Source organism: Anoplophora glabripennis, unplaced genomic scaffold, assembly GCF_000390285.2.
Source record: "Anoplophora glabripennis isolate ALB-LARVAE unplaced genomic scaffold, Agla_2.0 scaffold7, whole genome shotgun sequence".
NCBI lineage: Eukaryota > Metazoa > Arthropoda > Insecta > Coleoptera > Cerambycidae > Anoplophora > Anoplophora glabripennis.
Genome location: NW_019419456.1, coordinates 2,088,680 through 2,112,554, shown reverse-complemented (window position 1 = coordinate 2,112,554; position 23,875 = coordinate 2,088,680). Strand labels below are relative to the sequence as shown.

Here is a 23,875-nt window from a genome sequence, read left to right as displayed (position 1 = left end):
AATGAAACATCGTAAACCTCGTTGAGGAAGATCCGAGGCGCAGTACTCCCGACATTGTCCCAGACGTGGGTGTATCTAACAGTACCGTGTGCCGTGTACCACGGGACCAGTTATTATACCCCTATCATGTACAAAGGGTGTATGAATGTTGTTTTACTAGAGACGACATACCTACTAAATTTTCACAACATTTGTTCTTCATGCATGATGATGCCCCTCCTAATTTTTTGGCGTATTAGGTGAATTTTTACATACCAACTTTCGGGAAAGGCGGATACGACGAAATAAGTCGGCCAGCACAGTTGCTTAATAAAAATTGCTCATATTCATGCTCTCTATCACCATTTTCAAGGAACGCACTTATTCAGAAACACCCTGTATAAATAATTTGAGACAGAAGCTAATAGCGCATCGAGTCAATCGAGTGGTGTGACGTCACTGATGGTCTATTACTAACTGAATAACCTCAGCTGGACTCATTTGCGAATAATACCAACAGTTGAAATGTATATGCACACATTTAAGATTCACCCCAGCGATTTTTCGTCATATTTATTGGCAATTTCGACAACCATGTAATTGTATACACGGGTTTGCGTGTCTAGTATTTCCGGTAGAGACGGCCGTTTTTCTGGCGACAATCGGCCGATAAAAATCGAGGGAAAACAATGACGCGAACTCTCCGAAGCAGTCATTATCGGGGCTCATTCCTCCATTATAATCGGACGGCGGCGGTCCCACAGGAAATACATCATAATGTCTAAATTCGTGCGGAAAATCACCCCGATTGGTACGTCGTCGCTGGCGGTGTAACGAGCCCCCGTCTTGTTTGAGGAGGAATCTCAGGAGGTTCCTCTTTCGAAACCGCGAGCTATAATACGCCTATATATGTGTATATAGAAGCGACCCGTTTTGCATTGTTACGATTCGTATTTCTTGGGGATACGATAGAAAAAAATAATGAATGGAATTGCCAAGCTGATATTTTTAGTTTAACCTAAGAATTTGGTTAAATGCGATTAGTTATATTCAGAATCAAGTAGGACTTCCAAGCTTGTACTTTTCTTTTGTTTGCGACAGAAATATAAGGTTACTAGTGCAGCACTTATTTTTTCGTATAGGTAACGACTCATTTCAATTTTTTTCATAACCAACGTATTTTTGACACAAATCTGATTTAAAATTGCCATAAAAAATGATTTCTTTGATAAAGATTAAAAAATGCTTAGTAGAACTGATGATGATCTCAAATTTAATTAGCAATTCTTCTATTTCTTTTACGAAAAACGGGACAAAAAGTGAACTACACTTCTTTATGTAGTATGTAAGTCGGGGACGATTCCAGAGGTTCCTAATAAGTTTTAACAATTTCGATTATTATCATTCATTTTAAGAACCGTTGCTTCATCGATTTTGAGTATGGATAATGCTCATTACTAATGTAAACATCCTAAATTACTATATAAAGAATATATTTTATAAATTATTTACATAAAAAATCTACATATTTCTTCTTTTAGAAGAAGTTGATAAAGATTCTAAATATGTTCAGATATGTTAAAAAATGTAGCTAAATATTTTTTTGACCTCGATTTTTTAGTTTACTTTTATAGCTGAAATTTGATTAAAACATTTTAATGTTTTTTTTATTTTAAGTTATATAGTATTAAAACATTCTTTCGTTGTTTACTTTTGACAAATTAAGGTTTTCTTTCTTTTTCTTTTTTAATTAATTTACCTTTTGGTCATTTGTGCTTTGATGTCACCCAAATGTACAAATATTTTCACACTGATTGAGGTTTATTCTAGTAAAATGCATCTGGAAAAATATTTTAGTAAGTATTATTTAAGTATTATTTCATGTTTTTATTTCTATTCAGTATTTCTATTCATTTTTTTTGTTTTATTTTTCAAATTGTTTAGTCCTTATCTAGAGTTGTTTCTCTTATATTGAATAACTTTTGTGAATTTTTTTAAATGACTGGGCTTTTTTATTACGTTTTTTTTGTATGGAATCCATGGTATTTTTCATTAACTTCCATTTTTTCCTGTTATCAACCAAACTGATATATTTTTTAATAAAACATTCTGTTTTTCAATTTTTTAAATCTACGGCAAAACTTCCATCCAAATGATGTATCTAAAAAATTAAAATTATAAGTGTGCACAAAAAATAATTGGCAATTCAACTTGTACCAGGAAAAATAAATAAATAAATAAATATAAAATATATGGAAAAATAAACCTTACAACAGTTTTTTTTCCGTTTTTTTTTTTAAATTTTTTATTTTTTTCCAAATTTTTGCTTCGGCAAAAAACAATTTTTACCAATTTTTCCGTTTGTTCCGAATTGTTAAATCTCTAGTCTTGATACACAACGTTCATTTGTTTTTTTTTATATACAGCCCTCTTGAAAAACTTCTTAAGAAAAATGCATTTTTTTCAATGTTTTTGGTTTAAAAAAATGAAAATCGATTTTTTCCATTTTTGTTCCAAATTGTTAAATCTCTGTTCTGAGACGCGACGGTCATTTGTTCTTCATTTGTGTTTTTTTATACAGCCCTGTAGAAAAACTTCTTTAAAAAAAACGTTGTAATTTTTTTCGAGTGTTTTTGCTTTGAAAAAAAAAAGAAAAACCGGTTTTTTTTTTAAATTTTTCCATTTTTTCCCGAGTTGAAGTCTGATACGCGACGTTCATTTGGGTTTTTTTTACAACCCTGTAGAAGAAATTTTTTAAAATTTATTTTTTGCAATTTTTCTAGTTTTCTTTGAATTGTTGAATCTCTCATTCTCTCATTTTATTAGTTTTTTTTGCATTGTTGCATTAAAAAAATACGGATTTTTCGATCCTCCATATCAGTCAGTTCAGTCGCCGGACTACATTAAAAAAAAAAAACGGCCCCAACCCGTTAATTTATACCGACTCCCGACATTGTAAATATAATACGGCAACTAATTACTCGTTTCGCTCGCTGTTTGTTCAAACGTTCAATTTGTCTAACGCGGCAATATAAATTAATTAAGAGCCACAGTGCAAATATTAAAATATACTTTTCATCTTGCTCGGGGACTCGTTCCCCGCGCGCCTCCCCCCTGGTTCCCGTTCAGTCGCCCCCATCTCCCCGTCCTTGCCGGGGGGGTCGGGGATCGAGTCTGCGATTTTTCGCGGCCCCAATTAGTTAGCAGATGGTTAATTAGGGGCCCATAACCTTAGTCGTAATTACCTTAAATATTTGATCGATTCGCGAGAGCGTGGGGGCTCGTCAAAACACTAGGCGAAGTCTTCGTTTTTTTTTTTTTTTTCCCAGTACCTGTCTTCTATAGTGTTAAACATTGCGAATATAAATATAGGTTTAGGATGTTTTTTGGTGGACTGTAAATCGAATATTGAGGGGTAGTCTATTTCTTATTAAAAAGGAATTAAAAAACGCCAATTTTTATTTCAATTTATGTTTTTGAAACAGTGGAAACAAATTATTAGGTTCTACACAGCCTTGGACAAAGAGTAGATAAAGGCAACAAAAAAATTAAAAGTATTTAACTAAATCTTTAGAGAGTAACTAATTTATAACATGTAAAATTTTTCTTAAAAAACAGACCATTAAATTTTCACAGAATTACTGACTTAATTTTTACGGATTAAAATGTCATTCATGTTTTGTTAGCATTTCCTCAGGATTAGCATAAAAGTCGCAAGAGTATAGTCTTTCCGAAGTCAGTTGAACATGTAATAAAATTTAATAAGTTTCATAGGCGTCCCTAAAAAAGTTTTCTGCTAAAGATAAAAAATTATAATAATTTGTATATAATGTGTAGAAAATTTCTATTATATGTTCATATTTATAACATATTTTAATTATTTATGTCCTCTAATAATTTTATTATATTGGTGGTAAATTTCATTTTGTTCCGTTTCAAAAGGTCTCCAGAATACTATGTTGTGATATAATAGTAAACAAAATATCCCTCTTATTTCTCTCTTTCGCAATTGTAATATGAATGATTGATAGAAGGCCCATAATATATTAAAATTACTTGAATCACACCAAATTCCGCATTGCTGAACTGCACTGCTCGACAATTTATCAATCACTTGTCAGATGCTGAGATTTATTGCCAGTAGCCCAATGCAGCTGTGTTTGTTTTCTTTTGCCCACGCTCGCATTCTTCAACAGGGCGTATACATTTCTACCACCTCCACGTTTAGTTCGACCTGACCTGTATATGGGTATGGCTAAATAAATATGGGAACAAGTTTTTCAAATATGTCAATGTCGAGTTGCTGCGTCAGCGACCGAACCTGGTACATACTGTCAACCTCTTGGTTCTTCAGTTGATATCGGAAAGACTATAACGTTAAGGGAAAAATTCAGAAGATGGTTAAATTGTACTACTTTAAATTGTACAATCCTGAAACCTCAAACATGTAAAAAAAATTGAAAACAACCTAATTTTCGGTTATATTAATTTGATTTCTAAGAATTAGGAACAGAAAAAAATATTACCTGCCAGTTTTGTTTTTCAAAAACTCTTAATGATTGAACTTACAAAATTCCAACTATAGCAAATACAATTTTATATATTTTATTACAGTTTGTCCATATATGAATTAATACACAAATAACAGACTTTTCTCCATTCTAACGCAGAACGCAGATTTTCTATAAAATGGACTTAGTTTGAAACTCAAATTAATTTTTGGTGTAAAGAAATTTGTAATTTACGATGCCGCATTAATTCATATTTAGACAAACTGTGTAATAAAATCTATAAAAATTTATCGATGGTTGCCTATTTGCTGTAGAGCCCTTTTAAACAATTTTTTTTTTACGAAACGGATTTGAGTTTCTCATCGGCAATACTCCAGTTTCCCGAATTTGGTCAAATTGACATGTTATTGAACAAAAATACTCATATACCTAATTAAAATACCGAACAAAAATTTTTTTTGGGCGCTCTGTATCTCGAGAACCAAGCCATGTTCATATGAACTTTTTATCTTAAAATTAGTCAAAGATTCACCCTTTAAAGTTTGTACAAGTACAACACCCTGTATATAAAAACATCCAACGCAGGGATTTCAATATATTTTATAAGTAATTTACGTTTATTATTATTTTATTATTAAGTTTGACGTGCAAGTGTCCAGTTTATAGGTTACATGCTATAAAAGTGAAAAATACAGAATTAAGCAGTGGCGGCTCTTGACTTCCTTATTCATTACCAAGGAGGGCGGAAAAATTTTGGTACAAACTATTCAAAAAAAAGGTAGTTTTATTTTGAGTACTATTGAAATATAAAATAAATGTGCTCGACATTATTTTTTATAGTGTCCGTAGTGTAGTTTTACAAGTCCATTATGCTTTTGTCCGAAATGAACTTTTCAATTACTTTTTCATTAAAGTCTCGCACCATTGATTTCTTATAGATATCACTGCAAGTGCTGTTAGTTTGTCTATACTATCTAATTTAAATTTTACAATCTTTCAGAAAACACACAAGAAACAATACGTCGGTAACAAAATTTTACACAATTCGTGTTAATTTACGTTTGATAAGAAAAAGAAACGTTGAATAACTATTTGGTTACGGATGGACTAAACAGAGCCCAAACTGCATAGTAAATATGCGCTGCAACTACTCCGTTTTTCACTGCTGCGCGACGGTAACCATGACCACCGTTATAAACATTTTCCAGATTTAGGGACGAGCTACGAGAAGCCCACGTATTCAGTGTTTTTCAAATGAACTTTGAATAACATTTTAAACTAAATTTTAAATTATTTTTTTTTACGACGAAAATCTCTAGGGAGGCGGCGCTCCAGAGCCCTTCACTGTCACTGGAATTAACTTCAAATATCTTTTATGATTAAACCGCCGAAGAATGAGCAGCATATTGGAAGCTATAACTCTCAAAGTTGCCTAGGTATGCTGCGATATATTTTCTTTGGGTCTTTTTTTTAAATAATATTTACAACTTTGAAATCTAATAGCATTTGTTTTTTTACTTATGTTATTTACGATAAATCAGGACACTTTGTGGTATTCTTCTTATGAAAACTACCTTATTCCATTCCCGTATATCTTTTGAAAGCTTTTGTACTAATGACATGCTTCCGATTGTAGAAATCGCACTTTGTCTATTTTCTGAAATAAAAAAAAAACATGTCAAAAATGGCGTCGATCCCGCGTACCAGAACTGCAGAACTGCACATCGAGGTACGAGTTAACAAATTTTACGCTAATTGAAATTGATACGGCGCTATGTTTGATTTGTTTTTGATTACCTTGCATTCTGGTAATTAATACGGGTTCGCGTTTATTTACCTGCCGTTATTTTTTTTTACATCGTAGGCGATTCTGTCGGATCCGATCGCAACGAGTGCCCTCGGTTGCCAATTACCGACTCTTGTTTGTAGTTTTGGCTTGCATTTTTCCATATGGCGTTTAATTTCTATATTATACAATACAAGAGGGAAGGGGTCACTCGTAAATTCTCCTCGCTGTTCAGTTTATTCCTGTGTTTATCGTGCTTCATCCGAAGTTCTAAAAATAATAGTTGGGGAACGATGATGTCTTTACTGGAAGCTTCAGATTTAGCTTTTATTACATTGGCAGTCCTGTCACGTCTTTTCGTGTTGCTGAGTAGGCAGTGCCAATAACGGCCAGAAGTAGCAGCTGTTCCTTTAAAGTTGTCATATTTTAAAGAAGAATCACTCAATTGTTGTCAGACAAAGTCTGTATATTTTTTTTCCATTTTGGAAAATATTTTATTTATTTGACAAATAATGTAGGTAATATTATAGGAAATTATTCTTTATGTTATAAAATCATTGCTGTGAATGCAAATAAAAATACTCTATATGACTAGAAATTAAGTAGATTCAGACGCTTGTAGATATTGAATAAAATAGAGTTTAAAATACTTAAAATTATACAGGTTCGGAAAGTCCCCATGGTACTTCGGCCGTTACGTGAGAGCGATAAAGTAAGTCATAGAAATCCGTGCGATATACAAGGATGGTTACATTGAAGACGTTTCATAATCTGAATAGTCGCTCCCACTTCTAACCCGGAACGGGTGGTGACTATTCAGATTATGAAACGTCTTCACTATAGCCATCCTTGTCTATCGCACGGATTTCTTTACTTTGCTTTGTCGCTCTCATGTAAAGGCAGATGGATCATGTGGATTTTCCAGCCCTGTATATGTATTTCCATTTCTCTATTATTATTTTTTACTCAAATAACTGCCAAAAGTTGCAACAGAACCTTGGTAACGGCGCACAAGTATGCCTGAGTTTATAATTTCTTGGCAATCCTTGTCATGTGCACAGGCTGTCCTGGTACTTGATACAAAAACATATAGATGAGGTCAAAATAATATCAGTTCTTCATATAAATTTTTTCTATACGGGCCTTCGTTAACAAGTTACGGGCCCTCAAAGTTGAATTGAATTAAAATTTTATTTTTATTTACAGTGTAAACTATTAACTTCTGCATGATGCAAATTTGGCGATCCATAACACATGCGTACAGCTTGTTTTTGATGTAGTAAGTAAAACTTCATTGTGATCAGAACGCCAGGGACGGACTATGCTCAATGGTTAACAACCCAAAATTTTTGCATAGATGACGATCGCAATCTACCTGTATCAAAAATAACGACACAACGGGCTCGAACAACATTATTAATTAATTTATTGACACGCGACAGCGTACCGAGATTCAGGGGATGCCCGATCCATAGCAAAATTTGGAATGACTATTCATTATTAAATTAACCCGAGACTCTAAAACTAAGACTGCTCAATGTGGAACCCAAGGACAAATTGCCTTTTTTCGAAGATCTCTGCTGAATTCGACACCTCGCTTCGACACGCCCATTTCTTGGGTCCAGAAATGTATGTTCTTATCTTACTGGCGGGAACTCTGAATATCGGGACGCTTTGGCATAACTATGCCATGTTAATAGTTATCTAATGGACTGAATTTTTATATAAATAATTTTGTGATTAACTGGACTTACAAGTAACCCTAGCCTTCCTCTCTAGTGACTCCGTGTAGCAATACGGGACGGATTAGTCAATCTTATTTAATCTATTCTTATAGCTTGGAAAAGCCGCCTAAAAAACCAGCTATTTGATCTATTATTATTTTTCTAACTTATTCTTGGAATTCCTACGTTATTTGGAATGCATTTCGCGCGTTATTTGAAATATCGATTTTTCTCTTTATACCAGGTGCTCAACACATGGCCCCGACAGTCTAAGTGAACTTGTTAAAAAATACTGTTAAATTTCATGAAGCCTTCTCCGAAGGACGGCCTCGTGGCGACCCTAAACCTACTTGAGAACCCTTTACTTTTCGATAAATTAGTGTTGACTGAAATATTTTACTTTTTGTCCCATCTGTTCCGAGAACTAATAAATAAATTAGCACGCGTCCCAGCTTTTGTTACAAATGGAACATCATCTAATAGTGGCTGCAAATTATTTTACACAAACTCCAAATATCGATGTTCATTTAGACGTTCCTCAAAAACTTATGGACCTATTAAATTATTACCACAGAAATGCTTTTTCATATACAAACAAATAACATTCGTAGTCTTAGGAAGTGTGTGGAGGTGGAAGGTGCCCACATTGAAAATGGATGTTCACAGTTTTCTTTCTTTTAAATTATTTTTTAACTTATTTTTATGTGTAAAGTGTGTTTGTCAAATTTTGTTAGTGAAAATTACATTAGCACACAGTAAGATTTTCTAGGCTCTTGTTTCAAAAATATGTACGCTTCTAACATAGAAATTAAGTGCAATTAAAAATTAAAAACAAACAATGGTGGAGAGGAGCTCGAGTGCACTGTGACATAAAATCACAAATATTTCCTAAATTATTAACTTAACCGAGTTGAACCAAGAGGGTATTATCGTTGGCAAATTCTTCAGGGTACTTATTTTTGATACAGGCAGATTGCGATTGTCATCTATGAAAAAAATCTGGGTTGTCGTCGTTCTGGGCATAATGAAGTTTCACTTACAACATCAAGAATAAACTACGCATGCGTTATCGATTTCCAAATTTGCATCATGCTGAAGTTAATGGTTTAGAGACTAAATAAAAATAACTTTTTAATTTTCAACTTTGAGGGCGCGTAACTTGTTAAAGAAGGAGACCGTATGGAAAAAAATTATATGAAGAACTGATATAATTTTGACCTCATCTATCTGTACTCGAATTTTCTATATCAAGTACCGGGACACCCTGTATTTTTTTGGTCTTACCATTTACATTTTTTTACCCGTAATTCGATTGAAGGGGTATGTATCAAGCATTTCTCATAAGACCTATGTTAAATAGTCAAATTTTTGGCATTAATTAAAGACAAAAACAAGTCGATAAATAATTCGAAATAATTCCCAGAATTTGATTTCGCATTGCAAAAATAATATATCAATAATTCGAAATTGGCTGAATTTTTTTAGCACCCTATCCTCCTTAAGATGTTATTTTCAAAAAGAATGCCCTCATTTTTGTGTAGTATCCTCCCTAATAATATCTTGAGACAATTTAGGACCACCCTGTATGGAAAAAGCTAAAATGAAAATTCTGTCGATATATAAACATTTTTAATAAAGGAATCTCTGAAAATTTTCTAATTTTTGAGGGTATATATAAATTGTTTACGTCACAATTTAATACATTTTCAGTTAAGGGCTTCTCAGCCCCCACTTCACGTTACCCTTATCTTACGCGGTAGGACAAATATTTCGAAATTTCCCCGTCTCTTTCGCCTCATCCAGTTTCTCTCTCTCTCTCTCTCTCTCGGCACTTTCGCGAAATGAAATGCGCCGGCAGCTACTTTTTTCCGAATGAATTGCCTGTGTTTACCCGTTTACTTTATTTCATTAATAAGGGACTTTGGGTAAATAAGGCGATATTCCTATTTAATAAATCTAAACTCTCTCGGCTGTACAAGTATTTATATAATAAAATAAGCGGTTGCACGGTTACGGCGCCGGGGGCCGCCGTGTCGTTCTCGGGTGCTCGGCGACGCGCCCGACGCGGTTGCGTTTGCTTTGAGAGGTTTCACGGCGTTAAATGTTGCAAAAATTGAGTTTTGGATTAAAAAGTCTCGGAAAAAAGTCAGTTTTAAGAGGCATGTTAACGTTTTTTTTTTATAGGAAACTTGTTGAGAACCGCTGGCTTCACTTTAGAATTTACGCGTAACGTAGATCCTGCCTCACTTTTTCACATCGTATCCTCCACAGAGCTGTTGTTTTATCGCATTCCTAACGCTTCTTCTGCACATATTTTCTACAAACTTATTGTGTATAGCGACATCTACACGGACATTGTGGTACTTTCCTAGAACAAATGGGTTTTAAATTTCTAACCTTAAGACGAAATTCGGACGCCCGCCCCGTTGAGATCTGCGGGCTTCCCATGAGCGGCGCGTCGCGTTTTTCCAAAAGTCAACACTAATGATGTTTGAACAGCCCGGGAGAGATCCGCCGCCATAATTGGAGGTTGGCACGGGCGGATATGTGCCTCGCACCCCGCCACCCCTCATCCCGGCTCCTAGTTCTCGTAATCCGCTCTAATTAGACGATAAAATCAACACCGAGAGAGTTGTGGGTGTACTCGGTAACCGGTGGTGCCGCCGCCGATCAGCGGCGGCCTCCCGAGATCCCAGAAGGCCGCGAGAAAGGAAACAATTATTTTCGGTTTTTTCGTTTTGTAATCGACGTTTCAAGAACCGTCGTTGCCTTCGTCAATTCACAAAAATTAAAATAATCATCAAAACGAGTTAGTTGAAGAAATTAGCTTTGTAGAGTATTAGAAAAAAATGTTTCTAAAACTATAATTCTTGGTCGAAATTATGGAGAGAGAGAATTATCGCTAGCTTTTGGACTAGTAAGAAGGATGAAGCGTGCGTGAATTGAAAATCCATAAGCGTATCAGTTTAGAAAGCAACAAGATATAGAAAATATGGAAAAAGGATAATAAAACGTAACATCTATTATTTTTAAAGGTTTTATCAAGAAAGCTTCAAAAATATTTTAGCAACATTTTGTTTTTAAATTTTAAGTGTTTTCCATAAAATGATAGATCGACGTTTAGTGTATCTCAGTCACATGATTTAATACAAGACAAATAGTATTGAACCGTTATAAAAATCATTTTATATTTTATACGCTTTATAGTAATAGTGTTTTTATATTATGTCTGAGTCACTCTCCATAATTTCGACCAAAGTATAGTACCAAAAACTAAAAAGGGTGTCTAGGAAATGGCGGACAATCTATGGGATTTGGGTAGGACTTGACAAAAATAACGTTACAGAGTTGAAAATTGATTTTTTTTTATATAACTTTCGATTTTTATTAAATTCGTATATTTTTTTGTAAAACTATTTCTACTTATCTGTTTGCTCTTGACAGTGTTGTTCAGATTGTTCTTCGAAAAATTTATAGACCTACTTTTTAATTTTTATTGCAATTTTTTTAAATATTCATACTCCTGTAAGTGCAGAAGGTATATGTATAGTCTTTCCGATATCAATTGAAGAACCAAGACGTTGACAGTATGTACCAGGTTCGGTCGCTGACGCAGCAATTCGGCATTCAGATATCTGAAAAACTTGTTCACATATTTATTTAACCATACCCATATACAGGTCTGGTCGAACTAAACGTGGAGGTGGTAGAAATTTATACGCTCAGTTGAAGAATGCGAGCGCGGGCAAACGAAATCTAACACAGCTGAATTGGACCACTGGACAGTAAATCTCAGCTGTTGACAAGTGACTGACAAATTGCCCAGCAGTGCAGTGCAGCAATGTGGAATTTGGTGTGATTCTGGTAATTTAAATTTATTATAGGCACCTTCTATTAATCATTGATATTACAATTGCGAAAGGGATAAATAATATTATTACAACATGGCATTTTGGAGACCTCTTGAAACGGAACAAAACGAAATTTACCATCAAAATAATAAAATTGTTTGAGGACATAAATATTTAAAATATGTTGTTGGCCAAATGAATATACAATAATAGAAATTTACTACACATTATGTACAAATTATTATTATTTTTTACCTTTAGCAGAAAACTTTTTTAGGGACGCCTATGAAAGTCATTAAATTTTATTGCCAGGCGTTGTTTTACATGTTCAACTGACTGCGGAAAGACTATACTTGTTTGTTATCGATAAACGCGTTTAGCGACGAAAACACCATCCAACTTCTATTACATCTTAATTGTAATAAATATCTTAAAACAGTTCGTTGGGTCAAAATAAATGCATAATATCAAATATCACTTCCCCACAATACGTACCGTACCCGATAATATACAGGGTTGTCCAGAAATAGTGCCAAAATTTTAATCATTCTTAAAATGATCGAAAACAACCTCTAAATTTTTTTCTCAAAAAAACCTGTTAATTTTTTAGGTTGTTTTAGATTTTTAGTAATGGTTTTAATTATTGTTACTGTCTACTAGAACATAAGTGAAACACTTCGTTGAGTTTATAATAAACAAAATAAAAGGCATAAAAAAAACTCATTTCTGCTAGAGATATTTGCATGGCATAAGATATTAGGATTCGTTATTTAGAGATGGGCAGGTCATCGTATTTTATTAGATACAAAATACCGGACAAAAATGTGACCTTTCCAATAAATATATTTCGCAAAACTTGTTGCTTTGGATAAATTATTTTTATATGTGTCGCTATTTCCGATACGTACTCGTTCTGCGTTTGTAGCGTTTTGTCTACATTCACCGTACATCAGTAGCATATCTACCAGTTTGTGATTATTGTAATATACACCAGTATACTAACATTCGTTATTGTAATTTTTCTCACGGTGCGGTGGAGTAATTATCGAAACACCACAGCTGGGTTTTACATGCGCAACAACAGTTAAGAAACAACTAATTATAACGGTAGCAGAAGATGTACTTTCGAAATATAAAACAACCAGCAAAAAATTCATGTGGCAATATTTTCGAGCGATTGTGGGCTTTATCTTTGGAAAAAATGTATTGACTTGTATTTTATAAATTTTACAAAGTTTTGTACAGCTCGTGCTCCATCACGCTGTGTGCACAAACAAAAATCATTAACATCATGTACTGTTGGTAGATGGACAACTAACTTTTTTATAATACGGGTGTATCTTACATTATGTAACCAACATTACAATGTAATAGCTGTTTTACATTGACAATTTATTGAACAATTTCTTGATGAAGTCGCTTCATCAAGAAATTGGACAAGTGTAATGCACCAAATCAGCTGTCAAATAACTTCATCAATTTATTCATCAAGTTCTTGGCGAATTAGAGCATGTTCTAATTTTCGTCAATTTCTTCGTGAAGTTCGGAAGTACCAACTCAACAGATTTCCAGCCTCAGATCAGTAATGAGGTTATGTTATTGGAATATGTAAATAATTGTGTGGCGTCTTACTAGTTTTGCATTGTTTTTACTGATTTGTTACTTACAAAAACTAATATTTATATAATATGTGTCAGAACGGTACCACTGTTGTATCACTACAATTATGAGTGGAAAGGTGACATTTTTGAAATGTATTTGCTTTTTTGGTAGTACTGATTCATACGTCAAAAAACGTGACAAAGTCTGTAGAAGTGTAAAACCACACTGTTTACCAATAAATTCCTGAATTAATTGATGAACAACTTCGTCAATTTATTGATGAATAAATTGTCAATGTAAAACAGCTATAAGAAATAAAAATACGACTTTTAGATTATTAATATTTTGTGGTAACTAAGAACTATCAGTAACAAACAACAGGCAATTGTACAATAATGTGTATTACTATTTTTTTGTGCTATTTCTAGGCAACTTTTATTAAGATAAATGTATGATTTTTTCAACAGGTCTTATATGTCATTAGTAACACCTTTCTAAATACCTAAACATCCTGAATATCACATGAAATATAGGGTTTAAACGTGAACCTTGAGGTACACATGTAGATACTTGTTCATAAAATAGATAACTTAGCGGCATTTATTATAAAATTTAAACATTTCGGCTATAATTATCTAAAAACTGAACATTATCTAAGCTTCGGTGAGATTTTAAATATATTGGGAACATTTGGTGATATAATTTAGTGGAATCAAGTTGTTGGATTATTCCAGTATGCTACGCAGTTGCCAGTTGAATTATTTTCAGTCATATTGAAATTATCTGCTATATGGAATGGTATCCCTTACCTAATCTTATAAATAGGCTTGTATAATTCTGTGGGAACAAGTACTTTCGGGTCTTGTATAGAAATGATGGGGTGGAGCGTCCGCCTCGAGATATCCAAGGCGCCGCGCCGTCTGTTCCGGGGTAATCCAAATTCGCTTTGGGATAAACTTCAAACAAAACGAAACTATCCGGTCGGAATAAAGCTGTACCAACTTAGATAAATTAATTGGTAATTGTTTGCTTAATTAATTAAGGACGTGTTCGGAGCCGTTAACAAACTACGATTTGTTTTGTTGTCTAATCGCCCTCGGGAATAAAATTATTAAATATGATTCAATTCTATAGATTTTTTAGGGTTTATGCCTATTTGGAAAATTTGAAATTTTGAGGGAACTCCGCATGTCTAGAAAAGTTAGGTCAGGTTAGTCTGGGAACCTCACAAATTTTCATGGATTTTTTTTCAAATTTCATTGCAATCGGTCTTTATTTGCAAGGTGCTATCTGTACGTCTCCATAATGCCATGTGATAATATTTGTAAACAAAATATCCCTCTTATTTCTCCCTTTCGCAATTGTAATATGAATGATTGATAGAAGGTGCCTATAAAAAATTAAAATTACCTGAATCACACCAAATTCCGCATTGCTGAGATTTATTGCCCAGTAGCCCAATACAACTGTATCTGTTTTCCTTTGCCTGCGCTTACATTCTTCAACTGGGCGTATACATTTCTACCACCTCTACGTTTAGTTCGGTCAGACCTGTATATGGTTTTGGCTAAATAAATATGGGAATAAGTTTTTCAAATATTTCAATGCCGAGTTGCTGCGTCAGCGACCGAACCTGATACATACTGTCAATCTGTTGATATCGGAAAGACTATACTACTAATTTGGAAATTAATTAGATATATAGAAAAGTTTAAATGGACAAAGAGTAGAACAAAATTTAATACTTATCAACATACCATGCACCAAGAAAACAATTCAATTCATATTCATTTGAATTCTGTTTTGATAAAATTGAAAATGTCACTGTAACTGTGCTACTTGTAGTCCAATAGATCATTCTTGAACATTTCTTTAAATATACTGTAATTAGTTCGATAAGACAGTAAGGAGTATTTCTTTTTAAATGTATCCAATATGACGTCCATACGAAAACGTTATTTTCTCGAAAATACTAGTTCTAAAAAGATCAGAAAAAATTATTTTAGAATGGTTTAGGATTTTTTTCATACTGATTATGAAACGAAGTTACAGTTAAACTTTGATAAATAGAAGGCAGTATTTTTGTTTTAGTGGAATGTTACTAAGACTTAAGTTCTGCACTGCTTTGTCCATATAAGTTTTTCAATACATCCAATAGTTCCTAGATCTCTGTGGTGATAATCAAATTTAGTTCGGTCTGTATATAAAAAACTTTTCTACACGTTTATAGAAAAAAAAATATATATTTCCATAACTACTTCGTCTGAATACTAAATAATAAAACACATTTTTCAACAAATATGAGATTTTACTGCCGAATTTCTAATAGTTCTAGTTTATGATAACTAATTTTTAAATTTCCATATCGTACGAAGTCAATGTTAATAAAAATATCGAAAATTGTGTTCTTGCATTTCTTTATAAAGTCCCAAAACAAACGCAGGATTTCATATGAGGAAAAAAGACTCAAAATTCCATGTAATTTACGCAGTCTCAGCTACACTCTCTCCGTACTTGTAATGAATTTTCACAATCTTCACTCGCTCACCGCAACGTGTTTGCTACAATATGTGACTGCACAATGCTGCCAACTTTTCGGAGTAATTAATTAATTAACGGTATAAGAATTTATCTATAAATTACACATATTTTTCGAAAATCATATTATTTTTATTTTAACTGGTCAAAATAGCTTAATTTTCTCTAAATAATAAATATGTAAATTGCACTTATTTGGTATTCAGACAAAAAAAAATAGGAAATGGTGACGATTGAAGAATAGGAACTGACATAAATCTTATATCTTTGTAAATCAGGATTTTTCTATTAAATCTACCTGGAAGATTTGTGAACATCAGTGATTTTTTTGGTCAAAATTGATCACCCTGATTCTTTCATTAGTTCTGCTCTCGTAATCCGGGTTAATTAGACCAAATACATGCCTGTTTCAAAAATCGGGCCTACGTCAATTTTTATGGACTTAAAATTAAGTAAAAAATACACAGATTAAAAGCCTAAATTTGTGTATTTGTAGAGGTCGAGCGTCATATTGTTTATAACAGAAGAAAAAAAAATAAATGCTTTTTTTTCAGTTTTTCGCTTATATCTCCGAAAATAAGCCTTTAATCGACATGAGGTATACTTATCGATTTTGTTCCTGAGGAAATTCGATACAAGGATAGGCTCTTGCAAAAGCCCGCAAAAATATTTTTACAATGCAAAATTAGCGATGAAAAAAAAATTATCAGCATTAAATAAAAGGAACGAATTTGGCTGAAATTACGGAGCTAGGAGCTTGTTCAAAGAACTATATGCTATTTTACGTTGATAGATGGCGCTTCACACGTCATAGTTGTACTTTTAATTTAGTGGTGTTTATTTTTTGACATATTTCATATTTTCACTTCTACAGCAAGAAAAAAAATCATTTTATTGTTTTTTCTTCAACGGTTTTGATCACAAAAACTTTTTTAAAGCACCGCCTTGACTGTGCTGTTTGTCAGAAGAATTTAGTGCTCGCCAACGGTGCTTTTAATGTATTCCAACGGACTTTTTCGTGTTTCTATCAATCGCCGCTTTAAAATATCTCGACGGCGCGGCGAGCCGTTGCCGCGTAAAAACCTATTTTAAAATGGATAATTCATCTCGTCGCGTCATTATTAAAACATCAGTCCACCCCCCGGTAATTTTTCAGTCCATTTCCAGCTCCGCTGGCGCCGCCGCCGCCGCCGCCCCGGGAGGAAAAAAGACGGATCTCCGCGTACGCCCGAAATTAAATCAAGTCATGGCGAATGAAGAGTACACACACTTTTCTCTAATTAAATGAAATATTAATATCCAATTTGCCCGGCTCATATAATAGATGGCGCGGCGCGCGCCCGCCCTGCCGCTTAACTTTGAGCATATTTTATGGCGTTTTAAGTGTTTCGGACGTAATGAGAACGGTTCCATTTGAATATCTACGGAATTATTATCATTATTGCATGCGCCTCGCGGGCCCGTGGATATATACGCTTTTCTCTCGCGATACCCGTTTGATTGTCGGCGCTATACCGGACGGAAGTCAGGAATAGTCGTTGGGGTTTAAGTCTGCATGGTTTCGGGCATGCTCGAGCGGCCATTATTCCATGGCTAGAAATTGGCCTCAATGATTTGGGATCGAGGGGGATTATCCCTCTTTATCCTGCCTCATCTCGTGTAGGCCTGGACAGCCTTCGTAGGTGGGCCTCGTGTAGGCCTGGACAGCCTTCGTAGGTGGGCCGGTGCAGGCGCTTTGTGGGACCTCCTTTTGTCCTGGCTGGGCCCCGCCGGCTAGGGCCCTTTCTTCTGGCGCTCTTCTTGCTTCGCCGGCTCGTCTGTGTAAACCCCGGGGGTGGTGTCATGTTTACCGAGCGACGATGCCTCTCTGCTCACTGAATGACGTCACATCAAGCTAACGGTAGTTCGGTGATTTTTTGGGTAAAAGAAATCTCCGCCCTCTCTCGAAAGGGGAGAGAAAAATTTATTAATTTTTTCTTAAATATGTAGAAAAGTGATTTAATAACTTATGGGCACCCTTCCTACCATTGGTAACCACCCCTACAAGTAATTTCTTCCGTAACTGTTTCTATCGCCAATGTGGTGATTTAAAAATCTTTGTTTTTTACTGACTAAAATACTGTGGAAGAGGCGTCAGCAGTAACCATAGAACAAGCAGTGGTAACTGCAGCATTGTTGTTGTTGAAAATTTTCTTCCCAGTCTAGATTTTCTGTGAAAGAGAATCTTCTACATTCCTTCAGCTACTTTGCCACTTTTCCAACTTCCAAAACGCTTCAAAGTAGTGACATCTGCGCCACAATCTGCTAAGAAAGTAGCTGCTGGTCTGCTAAATGAATGATTGGTGTATGTTTCCGCATTTCCTAGTTTCAGGAGTCCCACAATATTTGTAAGTATTTTTCCGTAAGTGCTCGACTTTTTAAAAATCGTTCAGTTTGTTTTTCGTTAAAATAAATCTGCAGCTGTTGGACAAAATGTCGTATATTAGACGTGAGAGTGAAACACAATTATTTATCATCTCAATTATCTCAATTATAATGCCTTATTTCATTCACTTGCTATACAGGGTGTCCCGAAATTCATGCAACAAAATTTGGACACAGATTCTTAGGAAAAATTTAGAGGACCCGTATTTTTTATTTTTGCCAAGTGGCCCCCTCTTTCGGAGTTACAGCCCCCTGAAGTCCGCCCCTTAAGAATAATCTTTTTTTATATATCTCGGAACCCTGTTATACGAGAATCACTAAATTTGGTACACATGGGTTTTATGACATGTGGAATCTGATGGTGCAACGTTTTTTGGCGGGGAACCCCCTTAAGATAGTTTTTCGTGGGCTCCCTTGTCTGGATCCAAACAAATTTGGTCGCATATTTAAATTTCTTAAAAATTATCAGTCCACTAGAAAGCCATTAAAAGAAACTTTTTGTCTCTTTATACTTTTTTCGTAAAAGGCAATGTTTTCGAGAAAAATATCAAAATGTGATCGAATGCATATCGTGATTAGCCATTTTTCTCAAAAACATTGCGTTTTACGAAACAAATATCAAGAGACAAAAAAGTTTCTAAATTCAATGGCTTTCTAGTTAACTAATAATTAAAAAAAAAAAATTAAATTTGCGACCAAATTTTTCTGGTTCCAAAGACAAGGGGGCCCACGAAAAAGTGTCTTAAGGGGGTTTCTCGCCAAAAAGCGTAGCACTGTGAGATTCCACATGTCATAAAACCCCTGTGTACCAAATTTAGTGATTCTCGTACAAAAGAAACTTCTTAGGGCGCTGTAACTCCGAAAGAGGGGGCCAGTTGGCAAAAAGAAAAAATACGGGTCCCCTAAATTTGTCTTAAGAATCTATGACCAAATTTTGTTGCATGAATTTCGGGACACCCTGTATGTTTGTTACACGTCCTGATCAGCATATGGGCGTAGAATGGTGTGCTCGTAGCCCGTTCAATGTTGTCCTGTCTGCGCATGACCTCAGCAAAGATCTGCACACTTTGTTTTTATACAAATAGTAGCCATATAATATACCGGATGTCCCATTTTAAACAAACCACCCAAAAATCTCGAAAACGACGCGTTCTGAGAAAACTTATTTCAGACAAAAGTTCTAGGTACTAGCAGGGGTTAAACAACAGCGACCTTGAGTTTGACCTTTAGCACTCAACTGTGGTGTTAGGCTATGTGATCACTGGTCAGGCAACCTATCTGTGGTGTCAAATTTGGCTGTCTGATTCGGATTTGGCTGCCTAACTGTAGTGTCACGCCCATTAGCAAGAGAGATGCACTTTAAAAAAATGTTCTAAACAAAACTTACGAATTTTCTTACGAGGAATACGAATCCATAATAAAAAATATGGATTCTCAAAACAAAAACTGAAGCGTACTTCGATTTGACCTTGAAAATCAACCTGAAGGTCAACCTCAAGGTCACTGTTGCTTGACCCCTGCTATTATCTACAATTTTTGTCTGAAATATTTTTTCTCAGAACGCATTGTTTTCGAAATATTTTGGGTGGTTTGTTTAAAATGGGATACCCTGTATAATAAAAAATCTTTTACTTTTAAGTGTCAATCTTATAATTTTTTCTAGTATTTTACAATTGTGTGAGTGTGTGAGTTCTTAATGGTTAGTAAGCAAATTAAATTTGAGTTCAAATTAAAATAAAAAAATAAGAAATATGAATTTTTTTCTGGACCTCGTTAAAAATTTTCAAAAGTATCCGGACCCCAACTAAAATTACTTGCCGACCCCTGGTATAGAGTTTCAACGTGAAAGTAACCTTAAATATTTTCTCAAGTTTGAAATTTTAAGAAACGTTACCTATTTTGCATAATAAACTGTATGATGTGAAGATGTTTAGGTCGCAACTCTTCTGGATTACTAGCAAAATGACATGAAATTGCACTTTCATGTCCAGTATATGCTATGATTTCGTCAATCTTTCTCCCAAGTGACGTCACGACATGCGCGTAGGAACGCCATATTATATTTACACAGCTGCATATGGGTTTTTAAAATAACAATTTTGTAGAAAACGGTTGTCAAATAGTTGGGGGTTGTTAAGAAGCAGAACTGAATTTGATTGATGAAGAATCGGCAGCACTAAATATGTATTACTTTGCTTTTAAAATTATATATTATTTTATAAATATTACTTGCACCTATTTTACCGCGGAATTTCCCACGTATTACATTTTCTCGTTGGATTCTGGATTAAAAAAAAATGGGAGAAAGTTCTGCGTGTTTGGCACATATTTTGTTTACTGTTAAAGCCAATTTTAATTATAATTAATTAACCACATTCCGCCCTGCTATAGCAGCACAGTGTACTGAAGAAAAAACGCAACTTCAAAAAATAAATGGTTATTAAAAAAAATCCGTTCAATCCGGTATTAATTTAAAACAGTGGTTCTCAAAGGCGAAGAGTGGGTGACAGAGGATCGCTGAAGGTTTTAGAAAATATTTTAATATTCATTTATTTTATGTTAAAAAAGTCACCAGATATGTATTTTTTTGGAAACTGATTTCTTAAATCTATAGTTCATTTTTAAAATTTACTTACTGTCGGGATATATTTATTAATTCGCTTTAATTTAGTTTTTAGAGTAACAGGTTCGAAAATATGCAATTCTATAATTTTCAAATTCTAGGTTATTTTTTTGATCTATAACGGTCATCAATAACAAAGTAATTTCACACAAATATGAAGTTCCAGTGATGTCGAAAATGTATGTATAGATATTTTATCTAGCTAAGGGCACTCAGGTTTTTGAACTGTGAGAAAGAAAAGTCTTATTTTAACATTTTGCTCCCATTTATCTGGAAGAAAGCTCTGGTTTAGTTGGAATTTATGTCAAATTTCTAAAATTGTCAGTTTAAGCGTGTAGAGTCTAAAACTTGAATGTATCCTTAAATATTTTGTTAAATTTGAAGGAATACTTTTGGCTGTTATGCATAATAATAAAATGATTGACGTAATATGTTTAGGTTACAACTGCTTTGTATTATTAGAAAAACAACGAAAAGTTGCATTTTCGCGCCAATATATGTCAGGATTTCGTTAGTCTTTCTCTTAAGTGACGTCACCATATACGCGTGGGCATATTCACACCACGAATACCTAGGGACTTTATGTAGGTAATACAGGGCACTTAGCGTTCTATAATATTAAGTGTTGTTTTATGGTGGCGATAGTTTAATTTCGGATTAATATGTATTTTCCTCTAAAAAAATCGCCCTGTATGGGCGTTCGGTGCGATGTATCCATACGTAACGCTTCAATTTGCGGATTCGGAATCGAACCGACCACCGCGCGGGCGACTCAACCCCCTGGAGATCCCGGAATTTTGCGAATTAGAATATAATCATTAATCACGCAGCAGCGCGCCGGCAATTAGGAAAATTATCGAATTTGCAATCAGAACACATGCATACACATATATATCGCGATTATTGGCACATCAATCCGGATGGCGGTGGCGGCGGCAATATCCTAATTGTCACGCGGGCCATTTGTACGGCTGTCCGGGGACGGCGGGTACATTAAAGTTTGATCGCGATCGCGAACGTCCCCTGGAAGGCCGGAAAGGTGCCTCGTTCGACTCGATCGCAATCGGATTTGGCCGCAGGGCCGATGGGCAATAATCCGTATTTACACGTAAAGAAATGTTTCATGCAAATTTGATTATAGCACATATCATTATAGTCAAGTTTCGGTAGAAGCGGATATGTAGCTTTGTTTCCTCGTGCTTTATTGTTTCTATCTATAAAAAAATATATAAGTGTATAATAATACAAAACATTGAAGTTAATTTAATAAAACACACAATAGGAGTATAAACAAAATAAAGGTTAGCAAGAAAAAACATTAGGTAATAATTTTAATCTCTAAAGTAACTGATCAGTAAAAATACGATCGTATACTATTTCATTGGCAAACCTTGTTACCCATGCATTGTTGTCGAGTCAATTTAAAGGAAAGGTTATTAAAAATCAAATTTCCACACTATTCGCAGTGAAGTAATGCTCTGCGGCGCGTTACTTATAAGTACATATTACTATTAAGTAATCTAACAGAAAACTTAAATACTAATAAATGAATGATAAATAAAATACACAAAAATAAATAAAATGTTTACTGACCTGATTTTTATAACATTTGTGGCAAATCTTCGAGTACTGGTACCAGGATCCTTTTCCACAGCGTTTAAAATTTCTGGTTTTAAGTTTCCACTGTCCAAGTCTGTTCCCGTCCAACATTAGCGTAGTGCGTTCAAAACTCCCATAATCTCTTAAATGTCGAACCAATCTTACAAATATTTTCTTATTCGGTACTTGTAGATCAGGATAATCCATCTGACGTCGTCTTCTTGCAACAGTATCGTTTTCTTCTGACATAAAGTAGATTCTAACATTTCTAACCATATCAACTCTTACTTGATTCGTATAGATGCTTTTTCATAATATCGCACAAAAAACTTGAAAACGACAACATAGAAATGTTTGTTACATTTCTGAATGAAACGGTGATGACGTAATCGGCCTTTTCTATATACCGAATGAAGTGATTCAGCTTTTTACCCGTTTACCATTCCTTCATATCATACCAGGTATCAAGTCAACTGGCAAACGGCTTTTCAGATGCAACAATACGGCATTTTGGATGAACAGCGAAGGCTAGCTAATCTTCGTTGCCCTTTGTAATCATTCGGAACAGGATAAGATTCTGCTTAAATTTAAATTGTTTAAGATTTCATTTTGTTGCTGTTTAGTTTATTTTGGATTTATTTAATATGTTTGGCATGATTTGGCTGTTGAAGTGGCTGAATAAGAAAAAAGAGTAGAAATATACCGTTTATAATTATAAAACTTTTTATTATTTCTGTTTTAAGTTTCCTAAATGCGTCCCTATCTATTTTACTCGATTACAGCCATTTTTAATGCAAATATCCCATTGGAGAGATTAATTTATCTATGTAGACCTTTAGTAATTAATATGGGTGAGATGTAACATGAGTACTAGATATTTAGTGCCGGACAAGGCTTTAGTCCGCAGAGTCGTTCTTCTATATCATTAATAATATCTATACTCAAAAATATACAGGTCTGTGGCGTCTTACATCTGTGGCATTCGTGATGCCAATTTCTGTTTCTCTGGCCCACGACATGAAATGGGAAGAAAACCGTTTCGTCGGGTCGCGTCGGTTTAAAATCGCGGGATCGGCCTACGAATAATTAAAAATAAAAGCGGCGTCCCGGCTTCCTTCGCCTTTCATTTGCGAAATTGAATAACCGTTAAACAAATACGCCGTTTTAAATATTAACGTGGCACATGTGTGTGTGTGCGAGCGCGGGTACCCTTTTGCATTGTTCGAGGGGGCCGAGGG

At 34.6% G+C, this 23,875-nt stretch overlaps 1 protein-coding gene across 1 annotated transcript in view; it reads left to right on the top strand.

The window, feature by feature from the left end:
* Positions 1-23,875, top strand: part of LOC108904081 — a 165,026-nt gene that overhangs the window by 136,545 nt on the left and 4,606 nt on the right. The window lies entirely within an intron of this gene.